Source organism: Ascaphus truei, chromosome 16 (assembly GCF_040206685.1).
Source record: "Ascaphus truei isolate aAscTru1 chromosome 16, aAscTru1.hap1, whole genome shotgun sequence".
Lineage (NCBI taxonomy): Eukaryota > Metazoa > Chordata > Amphibia > Anura > Ascaphidae > Ascaphus > Ascaphus truei.
Window position 1 is genome coordinate 47,380,429 of NC_134498.1, and position 20,066 is coordinate 47,400,494.

Sequence of the window (20,066 nt, forward strand, 5' to 3'; positions counted from 1 at the left end):
CACTGATAAGTAATTAGCTAAATTGCTATCGATAGGCGAAGATTCGGCTCGGGGGGTTCACTAAATGGCTGTCAGTGCAGCAGAAGAGGACCAAAGATGCAAAGTTCTGTGGGGAAGATCATGTGACCAGAAAGTCACTAGATACAATTGTTGCACTGCTAGAGAGAGGGCAGGGCTCAAAAGGGGTGTGCCAGAGCCTGTTTCAGAAGGAAGGAGATGTATATATATTTTTAAACATAAGATTTTGCATGTTTTGCCGCATTCATTCCTTTTGGGGTTCAAGACAAGATACGTAGGAAATAGTTGGAAGATATCTTCAAACGAGCTGCTGTGTCTCTTCTGGGGCGTCCCTGCGTGCTCGCGCTCCCTGCGTGCTCGCGCTCCCTGCGTGCTCGCGCTCCCTGCGTGCTCGCGCTCCCTGCGTGTTTGCGCTCCCTGTGTGCGCTCCCTGCGTGCTCGCGATCCCTGTGTGTTTGCGCTCCCTGCGTGTTTGCGCTCCCTGTGTGCTTGCGCTCCCTGTGTGTTTGCGCTCCCTGTCTGTTTGCGCTCCCTGTGTGCACTCCCTGCGTGCTCGCCCTCCCTGTGTGTTTGCGCTCCCTGTGTGCTCGCGCTCCCTGCGTGCTCGCGCTCCCTGTGTGTTTGCGCTCCCTGTGTGTGCTCCCTGCGTGCTCGCGCTCCCTGCGTGCTCGCGCTCCCTGCGTGTTTGCGCTCCCTGCGTGCTCGCGCTCCCTGCGTGCTCGCGCTCCCTGCGTGCTCGCGCTCCCTGCGTGCTCGCGCTCCCTGCGTGCTCGCGCTCCCTGTGTGTTTGCGCTCCGTGACTTTTGCCGCTGCTAATGAAGAATAAATGGATGTATCCCATAAAACAACAAAGAGTCGGGCTGGCCGGCTCCGTGGAAAGGAGAGGGGCAGGGAGGACAAAAGAGAAGGATGCTCGGAGACAATCTGTGCCTAAGTCCTGGGTATTTTCATGTTAATTTAGGACCCGGGTCCCAACAACCATCTGCTACCCCCCCCCCCAAGCCTTGGGCATTCAGAGTGTGTCTGCTTTATTAGTGACAGGCGTTCCCCGACATCAGATGCGCACTGGAGGCTTAATGCAATGTGGGATATTTATGTGCAGATAATTGTCACGTTTTAATGAAGCATAAACATGCAATGTACACCGGCAGACATTAACCCTGTCACTACACCCGCTCGCCCTGCAGCTTGTTTACAGGTGTGTATATTTGGGGTTGTTATGGGCTGTAGCGTGGGTGAGAGAGGGCCACGCATCAGGCAAGGATAACATGAAGTTTGGTGGTTTCTTGTGGCCTTTACAGACATGGAAAACTGCACCTTTTATAATCCAGTTAAACCAGTCTCATAGAAGTTGCCTTTGGCTTTAAGAATATCTTGTATTCTTAGAGGTTCTCCCTTCTTTGTATCTGCTACAAGTAACATCTTGGATCTCCTGTGTGTATCACTGGCTGCATTGGATGCCATAAACTTCTTACATTTGACACATGTCTTTTTGCCCTGAGGTCTACACGGAGCAGGCCCTGAGATTATTACAGCCGGTAAGAGTGGAGAAAAATGGTGGCCTCACATCCCATTGTAATGGACGCATCTTCCCACCACTAACGCCTCTTATTCTCTCTGTAATCCCTCCCAAAATCCAAACTGGAGCGAGGAGGTTACAAACGGAGGCAAAATAGTTTGGTACATTGACGCTAAGATGTAGGTCCGACGTGTTTCTTTGGGGCCAATACTGTAATTGCTTTATGGATAATTTCTAATAAGAAATTCCCGATTCTCCTTGGGGACTTCAACTGTCACATCGATGACCCCTCTCTCCCTTGGGCTTCCCGCTTTCTCTCTGTAACCTCTTCTTTTCGCCTTCAACAGTGGATCGCAGCCAGCACCCACAGGGACGGCCACTACCTAGACCTGGCTTTCACTAAAAACTTCTCTCTCTGATTTCTCTATTTCCCCTTTTCTTCTCGCTCACCATCACCTCATCTCATTTCTCTCTCTCACTTCTCCCCTTCTCCACCTCCACCTGCCCCTCGTCTCTGCAGAAACCTGCACTCTATTAACCTACCAGCTTTTGATTCCACTTTACGCTCCTCCCTCTCCTCTCTCAGTTCTGCTCCAGACCCTGACAACCTGGTCAGGAACAATGATCATCATTTAAAAAAATAAACAATTTAAAGACATTTGTAATGTATTCTAATGTTACAGGCATTTTTGTTCCTATTGCAACACTTTACAAAGTCACATCCCCTTCCCCTTCTGTAACAGCATCACCTTTTTGAGCCCTGCCCTCTCTAGCAGTGAACCAATTGATTCTAGTGCTTGCCTGGTCACATGATCTTCCTCACAGAACTTTGGCTGTCAGTGCAGCAGAAGAGGACCCAAGATGCATTTAGTGAACCCCGAGCCGAATCTTCGCCGATCGAGCACATGCGAACGGATCGATCAGCAACTTAGCTAATCACTTGTCAGTGTGCGGATTGTATTGATGCACATATTGAATGGAAAAAAAATAAAAATAACGACAGCTTGAACTGCAGCTTTAATACTCTCCTGAAGAGAGACAAAGTTACTTTTCAAGGTCACACAAGCAGCCCGCGGAACGCTCGGCAGTATCTCCTGCACTGAAGGTCGGTGTCACACAAGCAGCCTGCGGAACGCTCGGCATTATCTCCTGCACTGAAGGTCGGCGTCACACAAGCAGCCCGCGGAACGCTCGGTAGGATCTCCTGCACTGAAGGTCGGTGTCACACAAGCAGCCCGCGGAATGCTCGGCAGGATCTCCTGCACTGAAGGTCGGTGTCACACAAGCAGCCCGCGGAACGCTCGGTAGGATCTCCTGCACTGAAGGTCGGTGTCACACAAGCAGCCCGCGGAACGCTCGGCATTATCTCCTGCACTGAAGGTCGGTGTCACACAAGCAGCCCGCGGAACGCTCGGCAGTATTTCCTGCACTGAAGGTCGGTGTCACACAAGCAGCCCGCGGAACGCTCGGCAGTATCTCCTGCACTGAAGGTCGGTGTCACACAAGCAGCCCGCAGAACGCTCGGCAGTATCTCCTGCACTGAAGGTCGGTGTCACACAAGCAGCCCGCCGGAACGCTCGGCAGGATCTCCTGCACTGAAGGTCGGTGTCACACAAGCAGCCCGCGGAACGCTCGGCAGCATCTCCTGCACTGAAGGTCGGTGTCACACAAGCATCCCGTGGAATGCTCGGCAGGATCTCCTGCACTGAAGGTCGGTGTCACACAAGCAGCCCACGGAACGCTCGGCAGTATCTCCTGCACTGAAGGTCGGTGTCACACAAGCAGCCCGCGGAACGCTCGGTATTATCTCCTGCACTGAAGGTCGGTGTCACACAAGCAGCCCGCGGAACGCTCGGCAGCATCTCCTGAACTGAAGGTCGGTGTCACACAAGCAGCCCGTGGAATGCTCGGCAGGATCTCCTGCACTGAAGGTCGGTGTCACACAAGCAGCCCGCGGAACGCTCGGCAGTATCTCCTGCACTGAAGGTCGGTGTCACACAAGCAGCCCGCGGAACGCTCGGCATTATCGCCTGCACTGAAGGTCGGTGTCACACAAGCAGCCCGCGGAACGCTCGGCAGTATCTCCTGCACTGAAGGTTGGTGTCACACAAGCAGCCCGCGGAACGCTCGGCAGCATCTCCTGCACTGAAGGTCGGTGTCACACAAGCAGCCCGCGGAATGCTCGGCATTATCTCCTGCACTGAAGGTCGGTGTCACACAAGCAGCCCGCGGAACGCTCGGCAGTATCTCCTGCACTGAAGGTCGGTGTCACACAAGCAGCCCGTGGAACGCTCAGCAGTATCTCCTGCACTGAAGGTCGGTGTCACACAAGCAGCCCGCGGAACGCTCGGCAGTATCTCCTGCACTGAAGGTCGGTGTCACACAAGCAGCCCGCGGAACGCTCGGCAGCATCTCCTGCACTGAAGGTCGGTGTCACACAAGCAGCCCGCGGAACGCTCGGCAGTATCTCCTGCACTGAAGGTCGGTGTCACACAAGCAGCCCGCGGAACGCTCGGCAGTATCTCCTGCACTGAAGGTCGGTGTCACACAAGCAGCCCGCGGAACGCTCGGCAGCATCTCCTGCACTGAAGGTCGGTGTCACACAAGCAGCCCGCGGAACGCTCGGCAGCATCTCCTGCACTGAAGGTCGGTGTCACACAAGCAGCCCGCGGAACGCTCGGCAGTATATCCTGCACTGAAGGTCGGTGTCACACAAGCAGCCCGCGGAACGCTCGGCATTATCTCCTGCACTGAAGGTCGGTGTCACACAAGCAGCCCGCGGAACGCTCGGCAGCATCTCCTGCACTGAAGGTCGGTGTCACACAAGCAGCCCGCGGAACGCTCGGCAGTATCTCCTGCACTGAAGGTCGGTGTCACACAAGCAGCCCGCGGAACGCTCGGCAGCATCTCCTGCACTGAAGGTCGGTGTCACACAAGCAGCCCGCGGAACGCTCGGCAGTATCTCCTGCACTGAAGGTCGGTGTCACACAAGCCGCCGCGGAACGTCTCGGCAGTATATCCTGCACTGAAGGTCGGTGTCACACAAGCAGCCCGCGGAACGCTCGGCATTATCTCCTGCACTGAAGGTCGGTGTCACACAAGCAGCCCGCGGAATGCTCGGCATTATCTCCTGCACTGAAGGTCGGTGTCACACAAGCAGCCCGCGGAACGCTCGGCAGTATCTCCTGCACTGAAGGTCGGTGTCACACAAGCAGCCCGCGGAACGCTCGGCATTATCTCCTGCACTGAAGGTCGGTGTCACACAAGCAGCCCGCGGAACGCTCGGCAGGATCTGCTGCACTGAAGGTCAGTGTCACACAAGCAGCCCGCGGAACGCTCGGCAGTATCTCCTGCACTGAAGGTCAGTGTCACACAAGCAGCCCGCGGAACGCTCGGCAGTATCTCCTGCACTGAAGGTCAGTGTCACACAAGCAGCCCGCGGAACGCTCGGCAGTATCTCCTGCACTGAAGGTCGGTGTCACACAAGCAGCCCGCGGAACGCTCGGCAGCATCTCCTGCACTGAAGGTCGGTGTCACACAAGCAGCCCGCGGAACGCTCGGCAGTATATCCTGCACTGAAGGTCGGTGTCACACAAGCAGCCCGCGGAACGCTCGGCAGTATCTCCTGCACTGAAGGTCGGTGTCACACAAGCAGCCCGCGGAACGCTCGGCATTATCTCCTGCACTGAAGGTCGGTGTCACACAAGCAGCCCGCGGAACGCTCGGCAGTATCTCCTGCACTGAAGGTTGGTGTCACACAAGCAGCCCGCGGAACGCTCGGCAGCATCTCCTGCACTGAAGGTCGGTGTCACACAAGCAGCCCGCGGAACGCTCGGCAGTATCTCCTGCACTGAAGGTCGGTGTCACACAAGCAGCCCGCGGAACGCTCGGCATTATCTCCTGCACTGAAGGTCGGTGTCACACAAGCAGCCCGCGGAACGCTCGGCAGTATCTCCTGCACTGAAGGTCGGTGTCACACAAGCAGCCCGTGGAACGCTCAGCAGTATCTCCTGCACTGAACGTCGGTGTCACACAAGCAGCCCGCGGAACGCTCGGCAGTATCTCCTGCACTGAAGGTCGGTGTCACACAAGCATCCCGCGGAACGCTCGGCAGTATCTCCTGCACTGAAGGTCGGTGTCACACAAGCAGCCCGCGGAACGCTCGGCAGTATCTCCTGCACTGAAGGTCGGTGTCACACAAGCCGCCGCGGAACGTCTCGGCAGTATATCCTGCACTGAAGGTCGGTGTCACACAAGCAGCCCGCGGAACGCTCGGCAGCATCTCCTGCACTGAAGGTCGTTATCACACAAGCAGCCCGCGGAACGCTCGGCAGTATCTCCTGCACTGAAGGTCGGTGTCACACAAGCAGCCCGCGGAACGCTCGGCAGTATCTCCTGCACTGAAGGTCGGTGTCACACAAGCAGCCCGCGGAATGCTCGGCAGGATCTCCTGCACTGAAGGTCGGTGTCACACAAGCAGCCCGCGGAACGCTCGGCATTATCTCCTGCACTGAAGGTCGGTGTCACACAAGCAGCCCGCGGAACGCTCGGCAGTATCTCCTGCACTGAAGGTTGGTGTCACACAAGCAGCCCGCGGAACGCTCGGCATTATCTCCTGCACTGAAGGTCGGTGTCACACAAGCAGCCCGCGGAACGCTCGGCAGGATCTGCTGCACTGAAGGTCAGTGTCACACAAGCAGCCCGCGGAACGCTCGGCAGTATCTCCTGCACTGAAGGTCAGTTTCACACAAGCAGCCCGCGGAACGCTCGGCAGTATCTCCTGCACTGAAGGTCAGTGTCACACAAGCAGCCCGCGGAACGCTCGGCAGTATCTCCTGCACTGAAGGTCGGTGTCACACAAGCAGCCCGCAGAACGCTCGGCAGCATCTCCTGCACTGAAGGTCGGTGTCACACAAGCAGCCCGCGGAACGCTCGGCAGTATCTCCTGCACTGAAGGTCGGTGTCACACAAGCAGCCCGCGGAACGCTCGGCATTATCTCCTGCACTGAAGGTCGGTGTCACACAAGCAGCCCGCGGAACGCTCGGCATTATCTCCTGCACTGAAGGTCGGTGTCACACAAGCAGCCCGCGGAACGCTCGGCAGCATCTCCTGCACTGAAGGTCGGTGTCACACAAGCAGCCCGCGGAACGCTCGGCAGTATCTCCTGCACTGAAGGTCGGTGTCACACAAGCAGCCCGCGGAACGCTCGGCAGTATCTCCTGCACTGAAGGTCAGTGTCACACAAGCAGCCCGCGGAACGCTCGGCAGCATCTCCTGCACTGAAGGTCGGTGTCACACAAGCAGCCCGCGGAACGCTCGGCAGTATATCCTGCACTGAAGGTCGGTGTCACACAAGCAGCCCGCGGAACGCTCGGCAGCATCTCCTGCACTGAAGGTCGGTGTCACACAAGCAGCCCGCGGAACGCTCGGCAGTATCTCCTGCACTGAAGGTTGGTGTCACACAAGCAGCCCGCGGAACGCTCGGCAGTATATCCTGCACTGAAGGTCGGTGTCACACAAGCAGCCCGCGGAACGCTCGGCAGCATCTCCTGCACTGAAGGTCGGTGTCACACAAGCAGCCCGCGGAACGCTCGGCATTATCTCCTGCACTGAAGGTCGGTGTCACACAAGCAGCCCGCGGAACGCTCGGCAGGATCTCCTGCACTGAAGGTCGGTGTCACACAAGCAGCCCGCGGAACGCTCGGCAGTATCTCCTGCACTGAAGGTCGGTGTCACACAAGCAGCCCGCGGAACGCTCGGCAGTATCTCCTGCACTGAAGGTCGGTGTCACACAAGCAGCCCGCGGAACGCTCGGCAGCATCTCCTGCACTGAAGGTCGGTGTCACACAAGCAGCCCGCGGAACGCTCGGCAGTATCTCCTGCACTGAAGGTCGGTGTCACACAAGCAGCCCGCGGAACGCTCGGCATTATCTCCTGCACTGAAGGTCGGTGTCACACAAGCAGCCCGCGGAACGCTCGGCATTATCTCCTGCACTGAAGGTCGGTGTCACACAAGCATCCCGCGGAACGCTCGGCAGCATCTCCTGCACTGAAGGTCGGTGTCACACAAGCAGCCCGCGGAACGCTCGGCAGTATATCCTGCACTGAAGGTCGGTGTCACACAAGCAGCCCGCGGAACGCTCGGCAGTATCTCCTGCACTGAAGGTCGGTGTCACACAAGCAGCCCGCGGAACGCTCGGCAGTATATCCTGCACTGAAGGTCGGTGTCACACAAGCAGCCCGCGGAACGCTCGGCAGCATCTCCTCCACAGACCTCAAACCCAATAATGCAGATTTTTTTTCGGTACGACTGCTGCATATGGACCACGGTTAGGCCACAGGAAAGCCTCTGTTTGCAGGAGCTCCTGTAAACCAGACTCCTATGGGTTAGAAAGACAGAGGAAGGGGGAACTGCAAGGTCAGCTGGTTTCTTTTTGACGGCTCTTTTTCAAGGAACTTGTGCTTTTAGAGATTCCGGTTCTTCAGAAGTCCTGGCCGAGCTGCATCGTCCTGGCCGAGCTGCATCGACCTGGCCGAGCTGCATCGTCCAGCCGAGCTGCATCTTCCTGGCCGAGCTGCATCGTCCTGGCCGAGCTGCATCGTCCTGGCCGAGCTGCATCGTCCTGGCCGAGCTGCACCTCCCGTCCCCGCACCGCTGCTACCTCAGTTGTGAGAAGTGCATATTTATGCAGAACGTTATGTCTGCACAAAAAGAAACCATATGCAATAAATGTTTGAGATGCTTACTGCCGCAGCACAGCAATGCGTTTCAGGCCTCTCCAGCAGTGAGGGGTTACTGGGTTTTACTTCCTATTTGCTACTCTCGCGCCATATAAACTATTCTCCAAATCCCTCACTGACACATAAACAAGGGGTGGTCATCTCCAGTCCTCGAGGGCCACCAACAGGTCAGGTTTTCAGGATATCCCTGCTTCAGCACAGGTGGCTCAATCACAGGTGGCTCAATCAGTGGTTCAGTCTTCAACTGGCTAACTCCAGTTCTCAAGGGCCACCAACAGATCAGGGTTTACGGATGTACTTGCTTCAGCTCTCGTGGCTCAGTTTTGACAGTTTTGACTGAGCCACTGATTGAGCCACGTGGGCTTAGGCAGGGATATCCTGAAAACCTGACCTGTTGGTGGCCTTTGAGAACTGGAGTTGGCCGCCCCATAGTCATATAACCACTTCAGTCTTTCCTTGTTTCACGAACGATTGTCTGAAAGGAACCCTAATATATATATATATCTGTATCATGCCTGGTTCCAGCAGTGCAGGGACCAGGGGATAACTTTATGTGCAGTTGGAAAGTTGCAAAGCTGTCTGCGACCTTTCCCTGCGACCTTTCCCTGCGACCTTTCCCTGTCCTCTGGTTATTTGCTCCTTTTTAATGTTGCATTTATACCCACCAATCAGGGCCGGGCATGTAGGCAGCACCTACAGGTGGGGAGCGAGACCCCTAGGCCTCGTTCAGGGTGCAGGCTTCAGAGGGAGGGCGTGCTGCCGTGCGAGCTGCCGTGGGACACAAAGTATTCAAATTGAATACTGGTTGTCAGGGTAGCAGCTGCCCTGTCTCCGAAGCCCGTAGTTGATGCTGGCTACAGTTTCAATAAACGAAAAAATAGTTTTTTGAAGCTGCAGCAGCGTCACTGGGACCTCGGCAGCCAATGAAATCATTCTTGAGAATGATTTCAATACAGCAACCTAACCTGCCGTCTGTAGCCCCGCCCCCTCCCCGCCTCCTCAACTCCTGAAAAAGTCTACTGGGGATGAACACACATCGCCCAGCAGACTGCCGCTCGCACACGCGAACGCCCTCCCTCCAACTCCTGCCTCGGGCACCCTGAACGAGGCCTTAGGCTGCGGCCAGGCAGGGAACGGGCGCGCCCTGCTCGGCCGGGCGATTCGTGGCCGGCTAGCCGCGCGCTCGCCTGGGTGCGCGGCCACGAATCGCCCGGGTGTGATTCGCCATCATAGGGCGAACCGCTCAAGTGATGCGCTTGCAAGCGGCAAATTCAAATTTGCTTGCTCACGCTGGCCACACACATTGCCACACACATTGCCACAATGTGTTTCATCGCGGCCAGCGTGAGCGTGCCCGCCTGCTCAGCACCACCCTGGACAAGGCCTTAGCTAGCTTCAGTTCCAGCTTCAGTTCAGCTTTGGCTGTCGGCCCTCTCTCTCTCTTGGCTGAGAGTATTCCAGCTGCAGTGGCAGTTACTGTACCGGTTCCAGACAGGAGATCCAATCTGGCTAGGTCCAAGACCCGTTCCTGTAAGCTCTGCCGTGGAGGATAACAGGGGAACTCTCTCTAGGGAGGTCCCTGCGGCTAGGCCTGCAGAGTATCCCCAGTTGGGTATGTGTGTTGTGTATCTGTATTGTTGTGGATTAATGTTTTCCAATAAATTAATTTGATAAACTCTTGTGTTTCTGTCTGGCGATATTGATCCCTGGTATTAGTCCTGGTCTCCGGTGACGGTCTCTACTTACATCCGCACAACCACCCTATATTTCTGAAACCTGCCCTGTATGGGGATCTTCAGGGGTAAGGATCCAGGTAACTTTTATAATGTGGAGGGTGGGGGTTCTCAACTGCAGACCTAAAGACCCCCCCCCCCCCAACAGGTCAGGTTTTAAGGATATCAGCTTCAGCACAGGTGGCTCAATCAGAGGCTCAGCCAAAGGCTGAGCCTCTGATTGCGCCTCCAGTGATGAAGCATGGACTGATTGATCCAGATCTCCTTTTCGGGTTCCTGAGGATGAGATGAGAACCCCTGGGTTAACCCATCCGAATCTTTGATGTTTCAGTCCGGCAGCATACCTGTTTGTAAAGAAATTCCAGGCAGACTGAAGATGCTTTCAGCTCCAGCCTGAAATGAAGAGGAGACTTTGTAAAGACGACTTTATAGAGCAGGTGTTATTGATTCTAAAAGTGGAGTTTTAAACTGCTGAGACAGACGGTTTCCTCAGAAAGCTGCAGGGTGGGCTGAGGGCATGAGAACAAGCGCTGACAAATTCAGACTATGATCCCCGGGCGTCCGAGATCACAAGGCTGAGCAATTCTCAGCTGGAAACGGAGGTGGTAGGAATACAGAAGATGGAGAGTCCTATTTAACTAAAGGACCAAGGGCTAGGTGTGTCCCCTCAAACCCTGTGGAGAGACAGCTGTGCTCACGTGAGTTACCTGGGATATATATGCTAATGGATTATGAAAAGTATATTGTAATGATGCCTATTATTATATATTTCAGGTATCTCAGGTGTGCTCTTCTTTCAGCACAGGTGTCTCCATGTGTTGCCCAAGGTGGGTGTCAGAGGGTATAAATAGCACTAGCACTCATCTCTTTTTCTTTTTAAACCCAACCTGCAAATATCCACGGCGGCGAAGAAATGCCTTATTCGTGGGTACTTCAAATGTCGGCGAAATATTTTCCCATCTCTAATAATCATCATTCAGCTGAAGTTAGCCACTCTGAGCTTGGAGCGGCCGGCAGGCCAAGTCTCCCCCTCATCCCTGCAGCCTCGTCCGGCTGCTCATGCAGTCGGAGGGTTAATTCTATAGGGGAAGGTTGCTGGGGGTTGAGGAGGGGGTTACTTAAATGTTGGGCAGGGGCGAGAGCAGGTATTCCGAGCCGCTTCTATGTGTGAGTTTCCTGCCCCCTTGTTGTGCTTCTGACGTACGTTGATGTGTGTTATGGATTTTATTGTACTGATAAAAAAAAGAACAAAAATATATAAAAATGTTTGTGTGCGTGTATACACACACACACAAATAAATGTCAAATGTCTGTATATAATAAATAAAAAAGAATAGTTGGAGTGCCGTATTACCCTGGTCACAGCCGCTGTTTGTGGTTAGGTGCGGGGTAACTTTTCCAGACAAGTTCTGTAAGTACAGTGAAGCCTAGTTGTGGCGTTTATTGGAAAGAGGGCACGGCTCACTGGGCGGTGGGTACCTAGGGCTCATTCCCACAGGGCATTATTAATAAAGTGTGAAAACTAAATTGTACATAAAGGCATGATTCTTTTTATTGGGGGGCAGGGTGTCTTCAGAGCCGAACCACGGTCACATGTTCCAGGGACCCTCCGCTTCCTGAGAAACTTGTTTAGTTAGTGCCCTAGAACCATCCCCTGCTGAGGAAACAAAATGAAGGTTTATATCACGCCCCGGCACTCTGACCAATAGAAAGCAGTGATGTCACCCGTCGCGGTTTCCTATTGGCCTTCGTGCCCTGGGAGATTTAATAACAGGGAAATAAATCGGTAGCACCTACAGAGGTAACTATCCCAGCAACAGAGGGGTCTCCTGAGCTGAAATGACCGCAGCCCAGCCCCGGGGACCCCGTGCTTCATAACCATGATTATAATAATAATTTGAAGATCGGATGGACTGGTCCTATTAAGAGAATCGGAGTGTTATACTGCACAGAGCAATGCGGTAAGGGCTGTTTGGTAATGAAACTGCTCAGATGTTTTGATGGAATACCATAAACCCCACTGGTCATTGTGAAATCCCGCAGAATAGGAGTAAACTAATTATATATGTGAGCCCCTGCATGCTGGCGATTCTCTGCACTATACCATCTGTGTGGCTTGTGCGTGGAATAGTGATGTGCCGCCTGATCCTTTATGCAGTTTTATTACTGGGAGACACCAGATTAAAAGCTCTTCATCCATCACTCTTGGTAAGAGATAATGCCGCCTGCTGCCTTGTCCCCATGCCACCCTGTGATTAACTGGATGCTGCTGATTTGTTTAATGTCTCTGTATTTATTTCAGGCACCTGCGAGAAAAGGACTTTGATAGTCATACAGATTACACTGTATTCCAAAGGGAAACTACAATAGTGCCGATCGGGGCACTATGGCACAAATTCCAATTGAAGGCAAAAGGAGTTCCCCGTGCGGCAGCACCGAATCGGTACTCTTGCCCTTTATTAACCATCAGTGTCTAAAGTGCCACGCTGATTTTTGGAAGCATGTAAATACTGCACCTATCCTGGTTTACCCTGCACTATACAGGGTGTGTTCCCCCGCGCACTATACAGGGAGCTTAGAATTAGTTTTTTTTTTATTCCTATATCTGAGCTGTGGTAACTTTACATTTTAATGGGAGCAATTATCTTTACTTTAATCTAAAGGGGAAATTCTATATACTCCAAGCGGCCCTGTAACAGGGACTTATCCCTGGTGAAGAAACGATCTCTAAAATCCAGCAGGGATATGGTTAAGTGCAGCATGCAATTAACCAGACTCCACCTTGCCAATAAAGTCTGAAAGAAAAGCCTCCTGTTGGAAACAGAAGAGAGATTTTTCCTTAGCTCACATTTGGGCTGACAGAGGGAGAGCAGAGAAGCCTGCACACAGACACGGTCATGAGCACAAAGGCTGTGCTGAGATCGAGACACCCAGACACCCAGACACCCAGAGACCCATATTTCCGGGACTCAGAGGACCCAGGAACCTGCCAGAGACCGACATGGAGGGCCACCTGCTTAAGGTACCTCCTGAGACTTTGGGGTGATAGGCTGGTAATGGGAATATCCCTCCAGTCCTGCAGACAGGGTCTGGGGCAGTAAGTTACCCTTACACAGGGATAGGGGGTTGTTATTTTGTTGTTTTTGTGTGTTTTGCCTGGATAAAGGAACAGGCTCAATAAAGCCAAGATATAACTGCACCCAAAATGGTTAGCGGCTAAATACCACGGCGGCTGATCAGCGGGGGCGTGGCTGCGGTGAGATGTCGCAGACCGAGCCATATGTGCCGGGCAGCGTGTACTGGTACAAATGCCGATATTCATAGCTCTGAACGCAGTTTAGTTAACCCCTTCACTGCCAAAGGGATGAAGGCATTTTTTAGCGGAGTAAGAAAACTTAGACGCCCGCCCTGCATCCAATGTGGTCTCAGGTCATAAGGAGTCACCCGTAGTCACTGCCAATGTACAGACTCGGGAATAATGGGTGCGTGACATTTATCACCAACAGTGCCTATAACAATACCCCCCCCCCCCCGAGACCTGTTATGCGAGGCACCCAAAATCCGCACCTCTCAACTCACCCTCTTGGTTGACACTCGGAAAGTGGCACAGACTTTTAGGCATTAAATGAACCCATTTTATCAGTGTTAAAATGACATGACAAAGCGTCAAAGGTTTGAGTCCAAGGCTCTGACGTACGCGCGGTCCTGAGCCGCTATCTCTTGTCCGTACGCGTGGTCCTGAGCCGTTATCTCTTGTCCATACGCGCAGTCCTGAGCCGCTATCTCTTGTCCGTACGCGCGGTCCTGAGCCGCTATCTCTTGTCCGTACGCCCGGTCCTGAGCCGCTATCTCTTGTCCGTACGCGGGGTCCTGAGCCGTTATCTCTTGTCCATACGCGCAGTCCTGAGCCGCTATCTCTTGTCCGTACGCGCGGTCCTGAGCCGCTATCTCTTGTCCGTACGCCCGGTCCTGAGCCGCTATCTCTTGTCCGTACGCGCGGTCCTGAGCCGCTATCTCTTGTCCGTACGCGCGGTCCTGAGCCGCTATCTCTTGTCCGTACGCGCGGTCCTGAGCCGCTATCTCTTGTCCGTACGCGCGGTCCTGAGCCGTTATCTCTTGTCCATACGCGCGGTCCTGAGCCGCTATCTCTTGTCCTTACGCGTGGTCCTGAGCCGTTATTTCTTGTCCGTACGCCCGGTCCTGAGCCGCTATCTCTTGTCCGTACGCGTGGTCCTGAGCCGTTATCTCTTGTCCATACGCGCGGTCCTGAGCCGCTATCTCTTGTCCGTACGCGCGGTCCTGAGCCATTATCTCTTGTCCGTACGCGCGGTCCTGAGCCGTTATCTCTTGTCTGTACGCCCGGTCCTGAGCCGCTATCTCTTGTCCGTACGCGCGGTCCTGAGCTGTTATCTCTTGTCCGTACGCCCGGTCCTGAGCCGCTATCTCTTGTCCGTACGCGCGGTCCTGAGCCGCTATCTCTTGTCCGTACGCACGGTCCTGAGCCGTTATCTCTTGTCCGTACGCGCGGTCCTGAGCCGCTATCTCTTGTCCGTACGCGCAGTCCTGAGCCGTTATCTCTTGTCCGTACGCGCGGTCCTGAGCCGCTATCTCTTGTCCGTACACACGGTCCTGAGCCGTTATCTCTTGTCCGTATGCGTGGTCCTGAGCCGCTATCTCTTGTCCGTACGCGCGGTCCTGAGCCGTTATCTCTTGTCCGTACGCGCAGTCCTGAGCCGCTATCTCTTGTCCGTATGCGCGGTCCTGAGCCGTTATCTCTTGTCCGTACCCGCGGTCCTGAGCCGTTATCTCTTGTCCGTACGCGCGGTCCTGAGCCGCTATCTCTTGTCCGTACGTGCGGTCCTGAGCCGCTATCTCTTGTCCGTATGCCCGGTCCTGAGCCGTTATCTCTTGTCCGTACGCCCGGTCCTGAGCCGCTATCTCTTGTCCGTACGTGCGGTCCTGAGCCGCTATCTCTTGTCCGTACGCGCGGTCCTGAGCCGCTATCTCTTGTCCGTACGCGCGGTCCTGAGCCGCTATCTCTTGTCCGTACGCGCGGTCCTGAGCCGTTATCTCTTGTCCGTACGTGCGGTCCTGAGCCGCTATCTCTTGTCCGTACGCGCGGTCCTGAGCCGCTATCTCTTGTCCGTACGCGCGGTCCTGAGCCGTTATCTCTTGTCCGTACGCGCGGTCCTGAGCCGCTATCTCTTGTCCGTACGCGCGGTCCTGAGCCGCTATCTCTTGTCCGTACGCGCGGTCCTGAGCCGTTATCTCTTGTCCGTACGCCCGGTCCTGAGCCGCTATCTCTTGTCCGTACGCGCGGTCCTGAGCCGCTATCTCTTGTCCGTACGCGCGGTCCTGAGCCGCTATCTCTTGTCCATACCCGCGGTCCTGAGCCGTTATCTCTTGTCCGTACGCGCGGTCCTGAGCCGCTATCTCTTGTCCGTACGCGCGGTCCTGAGCCGCTATCTCTTGTCCGTACGCGCGGTCCTGAGCCGCTATCTCTTGTCCGTACGCGCGGTCCTGAGCCGCTATCTCTTGTCCGTACGCGCGGTCCTGAGCCGCTATCTCTTGTCCGTACGCGCGGTCCTGAGCCGCTATCTCTTGTCCGTACGCGCGGTCCTGAGCCGCTATCTCTTGTCCGTACGCGCGGTCCTGAGCCGCTATCTCTTGTCCGTACGCCCGGTCCTGAGCCGCTATCTCTTGTCCGTACGCGCGGTCCTGAGCCGTTATCTCTTGTCCGTACCCGCGGTCCTGAGCCGCTATCTCTTGTCCGTACGCGCGGTCCTGAGCCGTTATCTCTTGTCCGTACGCCCGGTCCTGAGCCGCTATCTCTTGTCCGTACGCGCGGTCCTGAGCCGTTATCTCTTGTCCATACGCGCGGTCCTGAGCCGCTATCTCTTGTTCGTACGCGCGGTCCTGAGCCGCTATCTCTTGTCCGTGCACGCGGTCCTGAGCTGTTATCTCTTGTCCATACGCCCGGTCCTGAGCCGCTATCTCTTGTCCGTACCCGCGGTCCTGAGCTGTTATCTCATGTCCGTACCCGCGGTCCTGAGCCGCTATCTCTTGTCCGTACGCGCAGTCCTGAGCCGCTATCTCTTGTCCGTACCCGCGGTCCTGAGCTGTTATCTCGTGTCCGTACCCGCGGTCCTGAGCCGCTATCTCTTGTCCGTACGCACAGTCCTGAGCCGCTATCTCTTGTCCGTACGCGCTGGTCTTTACAGCAATATCTATGCTGCTTAGAAATATATTTGGTCTCATTGAAACGAATGCAGCAATTGGAGACTGATTCCCGAGCAGCCGGGAGGAGTCACTTCCATCTCAGTGAACTGGGGTCTAGTTTACAGTAAAACTTTCATGAGCCGGAGCTCGGATAGATATACCGTATTAGGCAGTCGTGGAATGAGCGAGGCAGCCCGCATCCAACATGGATTGTATTTCTACAGTGTTTCCTGAGCTCGGGTAGTTACATTGTATCAGCTGCTACTGCTGGCGGAAACAGACACTTAGCCATGGCCATTCAGCTGGGAGGTAAGGGGCTAAGGTTTTTAGGATTAGGGTTTAGGTTAGTATTTTTAGGGTAAGGGGGTTAGGGTTAGGGGTTCTCAACTTCAGTCCTCAAGACCCCTGAACCGGTGAGGTTTTCAGGATATCCCTGCTTCAGCACAGGTCGCTCAGGCAAAGACTGAGCCACTGATTAAGCCACCTGTGCTGAAGCAGGGATGTCCTTAAGACCTGTTGAGGGGTCAAAGACTGAGCCACTGATTGAGCCACCTGTGCTGAAGCAGGGATATCCTGAAAACCTCACCTGTCCTGGCGGCTAAACGACCTCGGTTAATTGTTCCAGACGCTGCTGCTGCCAAACAGGTATAGTAGAGAGTCAGACTACAGCTCCGTGAGCTGGGAGCAGGGGGGAAGCTGCTTTTGTCTGTGGCAAAGCTACGGGTCTTTGGATTCTGCGACAGCACAGTGTCTGATCTGCCATTTGTGTGGCAAAAAAGAACAATTCATCCCAGCGTGGAGGTCTCTCTGCCAGGGTCGTAGTTGCCAACAATTTCGGAATGTCAGAGATGTTCCTGAAAATGGCAGCAATCTCTTCACTACTCTGTGTGATTACGCCGGTGTTGGTCCAGCATGTACCAGGAAAGGTCCAGTAGACTGAGATACTGGCAGGCCTAGCGCAGACAGTCCAAATGGAATAAGGCAGACCCTTCTGGCATCGAATGGGTTAAAGAAGAAGTCCCTCCACAAACCATTTTTGGAAAAATCCAGGAATGCAAACGCCCAAATATCTCCCCAGAAAGAACTCTGATTCTATGTAATAAGTCTGAGGGAACATACTGTTATTTTTAACACACAAACAGTTCGAAAAAGTAAGGCGTGTAATATAGTGCGCACACGTGTGCGTCAGTTACAATTGGCTGTGGGAGGCTGACGGTTGACACAGTCGAGACGCGTGCGCACGCACGGCTGGGAGCGGCGGCGTGGCGTATCACCGCAAATACATGAATATTTATATTTTCGCGCTGCAGCCGCGCCACGTGACGCTGCCAAGCCAATCGCAGCGTGGCTGGGATAGGCTTGGAGGGGGCCCCGGGGGCAGGAGGAGCAGGGCAAGATCTGCATCTTCAGGTGTGAAGGTCTGTGGTAGTCAGTCCCGAGTCCCGGACACGACAGGCGTGAGAGAGGAGGAGACGCAAGAGAGAAAAATACATCTGATAGAATATGAGGCGCACAGTGAGCAGGCTAAATGCAGCTGGGGTGTGAGTAAAAACGTGTTGCTAATAAGCCAGTCATGATTGTTATCAGCATGAAACAGAACCGTCTGAGGTCCCAGAGATAAATATAACTGGGTCTAAATGTGTGCAGATGGAGATGGGATTGAGCCGTGTCACCGTGACTGGTATATCAGCAATGAGTTTTTACTCACACCCTAGCTGCATTTAGCATGTTTCCTCCCAACTGCATATTTCTCTGTTGCACTAGCAAGTCAGATGTTATTAACCGCCAGTCCTTACCTTGCTGTATATCGGTCTTGTATATCCATACAAGGGATCTCTTTACCATTAGGTTTACTGATCTCTAAGAGGCTATAACTGGAACTTGATTCGTGCCTCTGGGCTTGTTAACACACGTTGTGTGCCTATGTAACTAACCAGGGGATTCTACTGTACTTTGCTGTATATTAGCTTTATATACGTATCTGTATATCTATATATTAGGGACTTGTTCATCACCAGGTTAATTATTCTCTAAGAGGCTATAACTAGATACAAACATTGATTTGTGCCTCTAGGCTTCCTTACACATTTTGTGTGCCTATATTATAGGTATGGTGCATGATTGTATTAATTACATATATATCTATATATACATGGTGTTAATTTGAAGAACACACAGGAGCATATACGCGTGACCAACTATTACAGGTTTGCATATCAGTCCGCACGCGACCTGTTTTATTGTATACAGGCTTTTAAACACTATTAATGTTCAGTCCTTGATTGTGCTTGATTTTTAGCACTTAGGGCCTCATGCAGAGAGCAGCGCTATGAACAATCTCGCCATTTTCCGGCGAAAATCGCGCTAAAAACAGCCGAAAATTGCGAGGTAGGAAAAAAGCGCCATTTTTTTTTCTAATTGAAAATCTCGCCGCGCGGCTGGCGAGAAACTACATCTCGCCAGTCTGAAAAATATCCGAATTCAGAAAGGCGCGCTCGCCATCTAGCGGCTGTTTTTGGCGCGATTTTCGTCAATTTTCTCCGCCAACTAAAGTTGGCAAGAAGCAGGAGCTCGCCGGCTATAGGGGGAAAAAAAATGCGCGATTTTTTTTTCTCTCCCTTTCAGCTGCGCGCATCTCTTCATTTACAATTCTCCACATGCAGTAATGCTAAAAATAGCGGATTTCGCCCATTTCTGCATATGGAGAATAAAACTCTCCATTAAAGCTACTTTTTCTTAAACTCTCCAATTTATTCTAGCGCTGCTCTCAGCATAGGCCCCTTAGTTTGAATTTTCATTTAAGATAAGGATATTCACTTGGACTGATCATTATCGGTAGTGTATATACAGTACAGTAGCGTTCATGTTTGTTTGTGTATTATGTTGACCTTGGCTACATACTTTGCCTTGATAACTATACACATTTTACTTTAATACCAATAAATTGATTTTTTAAATCGCTCATCATATCACTTGACACATTGAGTGCTTTCAAAAGGGTTTGCTGCTTCTATTTCTTTATTATTAACTCTTTGTTTCCCTTTTGCACCTGTGTCTGATTAGGAATTCTCTACATTAAGCTGAAGCGAGAGTGCTATCCCCATCTTCTCCCCTTCCCCTTTACTATCTTAATTTAAATATGTCAAATATATTGAAATTTGCATATTTCCCAGGTAACTCGGATCGGGCCAGAACTCTCACCTCCCTCACATAGGCAAAATAGGGCTATTGCTAGAATGGAGAAGAGAGAGGTAGATGAGCATATCCCACGGGGGGAGATACCTGTGAAAACTCCTGAGATATGTGGAGAATATACTAATTCAAACATGTGAAATATATTTGAAATTTGCATATTTCCCATGTGGAGTTAATAGGTCAGCCTAAGCACACTTTTAAACATGAGGTTCGTTTAAAGCAGCAGACCAAGCAATATCCGACATGTGTTTTTTTTTAATACATCAGTTCTGTACTATGAGAAAATACTTGTAGCATTTTCTAAAAACAACTCTCAATGACATTTTTAATGTATTATAATGTAACCAGCCTTTTTTGTATCTATAGCAACCATTTACAAAGTCACACTGACTGCAGAATACTCCTCTGCAGCCATTTAGTGACCCCCCCAAGAGCCGAATCTTCGCTGATTGATCACAGGAGAACAGATCGATCGGCAACTTAGCTAATTACTTATCATTGTGTGGATTGTATTAATGCGCATATTAAAGGGGAAAATAAATTTGACAAAAATGGCAGCTTGGACTGCTGTTTTAATTGAGATTTTTCAGTAACATGTCAGAAAAGGGAAGTGTTGCTGGATTTTGTTCAGATTCTGTGG

The 20,066-nt window shown here is 52.9% G+C and overlaps 1 protein-coding gene across 4 annotated transcripts in view; it reads left to right on the forward strand.

The window, feature by feature from the left end:
• The window catches only part of PAK3 (p21 (RAC1) activated kinase 3), a 103,938-nt gene that overhangs the window by 4,737 nt on the left and 79,135 nt on the right, over positions 1–20,066 (forward strand). The gene's annotated exons all lie outside the window — the stretch shown is intronic.